Source organism: Electrophorus electricus, chromosome 4 (genome assembly GCF_041902795.1).
Source record: "Electrophorus electricus isolate QZ-2024a chromosome 4, ASM4190279v1, whole genome shotgun sequence".
NCBI classification, from domain to species: Eukaryota; Metazoa; Chordata; class Actinopteri; order Gymnotiformes; family Gymnotidae; genus Electrophorus; species Electrophorus electricus.
This window is the reverse complement of record NC_137500.1, coordinates 29,724-37,949: the sequence shown is the minus strand read 5'-3', so window position 1 is coordinate 37,949 and position 8,226 is coordinate 29,724. Positions and strand designations below refer to the sequence as shown.

The 8,226-nt window shown below is 35.7% G+C and overlaps 1 long non-coding RNA gene across 1 annotated transcript; it reads left to right on the top strand.

Annotated features, from left to right (window-relative positions):
* Window positions 1-6,406: 6,406 nt before the first annotated feature.
* On the top strand, window positions 6,407-7,685 carry LOC145657370 (uncharacterized). Its single transcript, XR_014122992.1, has 3 exons — window positions 6,407-6,520; window positions 7,275-7,370; window positions 7,535-7,685. It is a non-coding gene; the product is annotated as an uncharacterized LOC145657370 (long non-coding RNA).
* Window positions 7,686-8,226: the final 541 nt, after the last annotated feature.

Here is an 8,226-nt window from a genome sequence, read left to right as displayed (position 1 = left end):
TTTGGTCTGAGTGAGGAGAAAGGGGTTATTTACAGGTACTTACAGAAGCGCAAGTACACATGCTCTGTTGACAATAGACAGGTCAGCGTTATGAGTACCGTTAGACTAAGGCCCGTGCTAATGTGGACAGAAGACAGAAAAATAATGTTTTAATTATTTTAGTTTCTTCTGTTTATATTGGTGTTTGAACTGGTTATTTGGATAACCACTGGTCCATTCACTGAATTGGTGTATTTCAAAACTGCAATACAACAGCAACCATCCAAGATGCCACAAACAAAGCTGTATCAAAACACTATTCAAAAGAATACTCAGTGTAGCAGTGAAAAAAGCAAAACTGCAAGAGGAGAAACACCTGTATCATACCTTTCTAAAAAACGGACACCAAGTTCAAGTTTGGTTTATTTGTCACATACATAGTCATACACAGTATAACTCGCAGTGAAATACCCATGGAGCTTCGAGATCCTTGCAAAGCAAAACCTCCAACATACAATCCGAAAGAACAACCAGCAAAAGGATAACCCTACCATACATATAAAACATTTAAGAGATGGCAGCGTGGTTATTATGCCAACATGGAATCATGGTTGCACACAAACCAACAAAAACCATAAGAATTATACTGTCAAAACAGCTTAAAAAAAGAGGGAAGAAATAATGTTATCTGCGAAATCTAATGTAACAACTGTGACACAAACTGCATGAGTCAAACGGAGAAAATCATCAACAAGATTACTTGAACATCAGTTTGCCACTAGAAGACACGTTCATCTCTGACAAAGGGGGCTTGTATAAAATAATGTAAATGTATTCAACAATTCTAGGATTGTGTGGAACCTGTATAAGTTTTTGAACAGTGCTAGGTTTGTCTTGAGTCAAGCAGACATTTTCATGCAGGTACCTGTGATGAATGCATTTTGTACAAGATTTAAGATAAGACTTTATTGATCTTGAAGGAAAATGCAATATGCCTAAGGAAATTTTCCTATTTCTTGGTTTGGTATTCATCAAATCATCTAGAACCAGAAACAGTTCATCACACACAGATATTCCCTGATCAAAATATAAATGTTTAGTTCATCATTTCCTTATAGAGTTTGCCAACACCAAGCAATGTCGGTATTATCTGTACACCATAACTAGGAAAAAAAACATTTATTATAAATTATCCTGAATAATAGTAATACACTAAACTTGTATAACTTTTATATAAGACAAAGACAAAATATGACAGAGAATCATGAAATAAACAACCAGTAAAAACACAAGATAGAAACCACGGGTACAGGGCAGGAAGAGGGATGGGATGACGGAGTAGAAGAACTGAGGAGACATAAAGAGTAGTAGTGGGGCAGGTTGTATGCGGGGGGAAAAAAAGATGTGGTTTAAGTTTTGGCTTAAATGTAAAGGGGAGAAAAAGAACAGGAAGGAGCCTTGAATGTGAGGAGAAATTTTTTAACTGAATTTCATATTTAAATGGAAGCCAATGGAGACTATATAAAATGGGTGTGATATTCTGAGATGAATGGGTTAAAAGAGATACAGCAGAATTCTGAATCTTTTGGAGTTTCTAAAGTAAGCAGGAGTTAATACCATTTAGAACAGTTGCAAACATCAAGGCGACTAGGAACAACGGCATGAATAAGACACTCAGTGACATTTAAGTAGAAAGAGTTATTGAACTAGTTAATCTAAGAGTTGATTTAGTATATGAGTATAAATTCAGTCTTACCACTGTTTAACATGAGAATTTTCATCCAGCATTTGAATTCTGATAGACAGGATTCCAGTTGTGATAGATGAATTAATGGATTTTGTCTTTTAGTAAATCTGAGTGTCATTCATATATTAATGAAAATCTGTATGATGTAACCAAGATGAATGATGTGTAACATATAACAGGTCCAAGGATAGAACCTTGAAGGACCCCCTGAGAAAGAACAGGTCACCTAGGAGGTAAAATGTTTACCTTAATGATGTCAAAGTCATGATAAAGGATAATGGGGTGGCCTATGAGTTATGTTTTTACCTTATTCACGTAAGGGTGGTGCCTCATGAAGTCATGGTAATCAATTGTTTCACCAGGCTGTGTGTGCGCTAATCACTAGAATTCACTAGACAAGGTGGGTCAGGGGCATCAGATCTCACTGGTGAGCCTTCTGGGGGGTCATAATCTCACTGTTGTGCCTTCTGGAGGGTCATAATCTCACTGTAGATCTTTCTGGAGGGCTCATAATCTCACTATTCAGATTTCTGGAGGGGTCATAATCTCACTGTTGAGCCTTCTGGAGGTGTCATAATCTTCAATGAAACACCAGAGAAGGAGGGTGCATACTAGACATCCCCGAAGAACAGCCTGCAATGTCACGACCTCCATGATGGTTTAAATCTATAGCTAAGGTGAGTACAGTTATGAGGAGGGGGAAGGCTATCTGAACCGTTATGTAATCCCTAATGTCTTGGCACATGTAAGAAACATCTTAGTGTGTATAATTATATATATAAAGTGCTGTACACAAACCTGCTATTAAATCTGCATTTGCAGTTGGGACTAAGATATGGATTAGGGCTAGATATGGTAGTTTGAGAATGTGTCTGAAAGCCTCTTTTAAGTAACTGAGCAAAGCTAAACTAGCAAACTCAGACATTAATAATACCTTTTTACATTTTATTTAATATGATGCTATCTCAAATGTTTAAAAGATTTTATAGTAAAATAAAGAAGACAATAATTAGTATAAAAGTGAACGTGATTTGTGTGAATAGTGTGGTTGTCAGAGTAAGTACATGTAAATTGATTTAATTAAAGAGCAAATGAAACAATTCCTGAACTCAAATCTGCTTCAACCTCTACAGCATAAACCAGAACTATCACTAGCGGGAGCTCGTTCGCCTCACAACATGGCGGTCGGGGTTCGGTTCCCTGTTGCTGGTATTTTTACTTCTCTTGTTTTACCTGTTCCAAAATCTAACTGTTCTGCACACGGGCCTGCCATCATTAGAGTGTGGTTGCTCACCCAGTAGGCTGTTGGTGTCATCACCTAGCTGACCTGGTTTCAAGCCTGCCTTACAAAAACACCAGAACTAACACAACTACTAGTGCACCATGTAGAAGACAGCAGAAATAAAACACCAGAACTAGCACAACTACTAGTGCACCATGTAGAAGACAGAAACAATAAAAAATGACAATTTATATTTTAATTGATTTATTGTTGTCACCAAAATCAAACAGAATACATGTAGATATTGGGTAATAAAGTCATTGTTGAATGTCAATTTGTGATGTGTTCAGAAAGATCAATACAGCCAATCAGTGGAGGATAATCCAATTGATTGAGCTCATCAATAAAGCGAAGGACTGTACTTTTGTTCATGTCGTTACTAAGTTGTTCATTTGAAAAATCTGTATAAGATTGCTTTATGTTTTCAGACCACCAATCTAGAATTTTGGACTTAACTGCCTCAAAATTATATATAGATATAGATTGTTCTTCCAGGGAGGTCTTAATTTTTTCAAGCATATCTATTTCAAGCTGTTTCCACTCATCCAAAGTTTTCTGGCTATCCTTGAGATCATATATGTCACATATTATTGAATGTATTGTTTTATTAACTTTTTCACGTTGCTTTTCTGGAAAAATGGTCAATGATTGACCTAAACGGAGTTTTATAGTTTGTTTGAAAGGAAATGGAAGGTTAGAATAATTTGTGCAATATTTTTCCCTGTATGCGTCCAATTTACTTTTAATTCCATAATTATTATTTTTCAACAAAGCTACTGGGCCAATTATTTGATAAAAGGTTGGTAAGAGAACCTGAGATGCCATAAGGTTTTGAGAAGCAAATGTACGTTTGAATTCCGTAGTGTTTGCTCAAATGTATTGATAAACAGGTTAGTTGAATCATGCAGGGTTGATTGACTTTTCTTCCCATACAAGGACTATTTGTTGTGTAAATAAATAGTTGATCATAATTTATAAGATTTTTACTTTTTTCTATTTCTTTAATAATGAAGTCCTCGCTATGCATTTTCTCATTATTGTTTGGGTAAAATGGGCCAATTTGTGAATCAAATGTTCCATCTTTCTTTCTAAAACATGCAGAAGCATATTGTTTACCTGACTTACATTTATCTATATTAGGAGAAATTAAAAGGTCTAAAAATATTTTAGCAATATCTGGATTGAAAGATAAATTACCCTTAATGTTTAAGATGTTTAAGCTAAGAAGTATGTGGACAGACTCTTTTCTATTAGCCAGATCTAAGTAGTCTAAGATATTGAATTTATTGCAATACCTAATGAACTGAATACATTGAAACTCATCAGCAGACATCCTGTGGACATGTAGAACACCAAGTGCCATTCTCCTGCAAAATGTTAATAATGTTACAGACCATGAATAATAATAATAACTAATAATAATGTTACAGACCATGAATAATAATAACTAATACTGTTACAGACCAACTAATAGTAAGCAATAAAAGCTAACAGCAGGAACATATGAGATGTTTATGGTATAAGGATAAAATAATTATTTTGGAATCAGAACTGTATGTATTGCACTGTAAATGTGAACTTAGTCCAGTATACATGAAGTTTAGTTTATTCCAAAGTTTGTTTTTGCCATAATCCACTGGCGTTACATAATCAATTTTTTGCAGTTTGTTTTAATCTCATCTCTTACGTTGTGTGTGAAAACCTGTGAAAGCCATGGATGTGGTGTTGAATCTACTCACTCTGTGGCTTCCACAGTAGTTGAGTGGTGGTGTTGGGTCTGAGTGAAGTTGTCTGATCCATTAGCAGAAATGGCATAATCAAAACTCTCACTCTGTTGATGCCTTTTCCTGCAGATAAAAGTACAAGCACAATAAGGATGTGAATTAAATGTAACACACCCAGATGTGTCACTAAGCAGTTATTAAAGTAAATGTGAAAAAAATTTAAAGTTTGGAGACACACTCTAAATGTATTTAAGACACATTCTAAATGTATTTAATATATTAGCATGCTTTCTTAGTCAATTTACAATATCTACACACAGCTGTTTATTACTTGACATCATTCATGCAATAATTGCACACTAACCCTGAAGGAAGTATTTAATAATAATAATAATAATAATAATAATAATAATAATAAACTTTATTTATATAGCACCTGCCATACATTAAAATGCAGCTCAAAGTGCTGTACATACACAACAACAAAACTGATTGAAAACCTTCATAAAATTAATAGAACAATTTAAGTATATAACCCAGTTAAAAAGAATGATTAGTAAAATTAATATAATACAGAGTAAATGAAAAATTAAAAGAAATAAAAAGGCAGCAAAAAGCTAATAGTAAAAGTTAATTAATTGCTAAATCAAATATATTTTTATTTGTTTTTTAAACACTGATGGAGGTAGCCCCATGAATGTCTTTTGGCAATGTGTTCTATTGGTCATGTGTTCTATTGATGTGTTCTATTGATTAATGTGTTATGTGGTCATGTGTTATGTTGGTTATATGTTCTGTTGATAATGTCTTGTGGTTATGTGTTCTGTTGATAATGTCTTGTGGTTATGTGTTCTGTTGGTCATGTGTTCTATTGGTCATGTCTTGTAATGGAAACGTGTTCTCTTGATCATGTGTTATGTTGATCATGTGTTCTATTGATAATGTTTTCTGTTGGAAATGTGTTTTGTTGTTCAATTAAAAAACCTGTATAAGATTGCTCTATATTTTCATACCACCAATCTAGAATTTTGGACTTAACTGCATCAATAATGTATGTAGATAGACTTTGATTATTTGGATGAAATAAAAATTCCAGGGAGGTCTTAGTTTTTTCAGTCATGTCTATCGGTCACGGAACGCTCCTTCCCCAACGAGTCACGTGATATGGCCTGCAGCGTGCAGGGGGATTCACATTTGTATAGTTTGTAGCAACCCCTCCCCCTCTTGGATAGCACACACCTGCACAGAGTTTAATGTTATATGTTTGTTTGTCTATTTAAACCCCTGCCAGTGTATGCTCCCTTTTGGTCATTGTCGCTACTTATTCTGGAAAAATGGCCAATGATTTACCTAAACTGAGTTTAGATGTTTTTTTAAATAGGAAATGGAAAGTTAGAATAATCTGTGAAATATTTGTCCCTGAGTGCTTCCAAGTTACTAAATCAATATGTTCAACAGAGCTACTGCTACTATGCCAATAATCTGATAAAAGGTTGGTGAGAGAACCTGAGGGGACATAAGGTTTTGAGAATCCAATGTACATTTTAATTCTGTAGCGTTTGCCCATCTTTATTGATAAACAGGTTAGTTGAATCATGCAGGGATGAGTTGTCATGTGTTCTATTGGTAATGTTTTCTGTTGGTAATTTGTTCTGTTGGTCATGTGTTCTATTGCTCATGTCTTAGGTTGGTTGACTGCAGAGGACTGGGGTAAAGTTATTTTCTCTGATGAAGCCCCCTTCAGTCTGTTTGGGACATCTGGACAAATGATTGTCCAGAAAAGAAAAGGTGAGCACTACCATGAGTCATGTGTCATGACAACAGTGAGGCATCCTGAGACCATTTATGTGTGGGATTGTTTCTCAGCCAAGGGAGTGGATTTGGTCAAAATTTTGCACTGCCATAAATAAGGAATGCTATCAAAACATCCTCCAAGAGTAACTTCTTTTTCCACCATGTCTCAAGGCAAAAGTGATAACCAAGTGGCTTGGTGAACAAAACATTGAAATTTTGTGTCCATGGTCAGGAATCTTCCCAGATCTCAATCATATTGAGAACCTGTGGTCTATCCTCAAAAAGAGGGTGGACAAACAAAAACTGTGATCAGCACTGATTAGGCAAGAATGGGTTGCACTGATCAGTCAAGATTTTGCCCAGAAGCTGATATCCAGCATGCCAAAGCAAATTGCAGAAGTCTTAAAAAACAAGGGTCATCTTTGTAAACATTAAGTCTTTTTTAAAAACTGGATGTATTTGTCAAAATGTATTTAAAAAAAAAAAAAAAAAACACCTTAGGAAATGCTTATAATTGTACTTCACTATATCATATAAACATCTGACAAAAGGATGTAAAACAAATCTGAGGCAGTAAACTTTGTAAAAACCAAAATTTGTGTCAGTCTTAGAACTTTTGGCTATGACTGTATAAAATTTTCCATTGATGGAGGGGAGAGAGAATCCACAGCTTTGAATCTGTTGCTGGTGGTACAAATGGGCTGAGGTGGTGGAGGGGTAGCTTTTGCTCATCCTCTGCAACACTCAGTCTCTTATAGGCACTGGGGTGACCATTGCTACTCCAGAGGCCAGTCTCAAAGACCTTCTCTATGGGCGGTGTAGAAGTTACGCATACACCTGGCTGGTAGGACTTCACCATGCCTACTGTACACCACCTCACCTAGATCATAACAAGGCAAAACCTGTCCCACTCCCCAAAACTTCACAAGCTGGTATAGACACATTACACCTGCTAAAGGTGTTTCACTTACAGTGACTTTTGCTGTATTGTGTCTCCTGGTGGTGTAGGAGAGGAACAACACTTCATGGAAGCCTGTGACAGAAACAGAGGGACAATGACTACAGTGCCAGTGATTTTATTTACTCTTTAAACATCACTTCATATATTGCTTATAATTGGCACTTTCATAATTATCTTTAGCTTGCAGATCAGTTTAAAGACATATAATTAACACCATGTAAAAAGGATTTTTCATATGAAGGTGGAAAAGATTTGGTCACACGTCCCTGAATTTGAGGGGAGCTTGGTGGACAAAGTTATGACTGTGCAGTTGGTGCATAGCAACCACCCACATATGTGTGAAATGTTTCAACTATTGCAATTTTTCCCATCTTAAGATATGTGAAACATCTTAAATATTGTACTGACACATGCACTGCAGGTAAGACGGGTGTACCCATACGTCACATCAACCTTTTGTTAGAGAGAGTAGTTTGGATTCTTTTAACCTTTTGTCATTAACTCATCCCTAACAAGTTCTATAGTTGGTTTCGTTTCTTGTTTTGTTTTAATCCCCTGCCCTTTTCTGTGGAACTGATGGCTTTTCATTTCCATCATTGAAATGGCTTCACACCACCACCAAAACTATATACACCTGTCCAGGGGCTTAAATAAAATAGTTTCAAGTTTGGTTTTTGTCACATACATAGTCATACACAGTATAACTCGCAGTGAAATGGTTGTTGAACCTGTACATCTG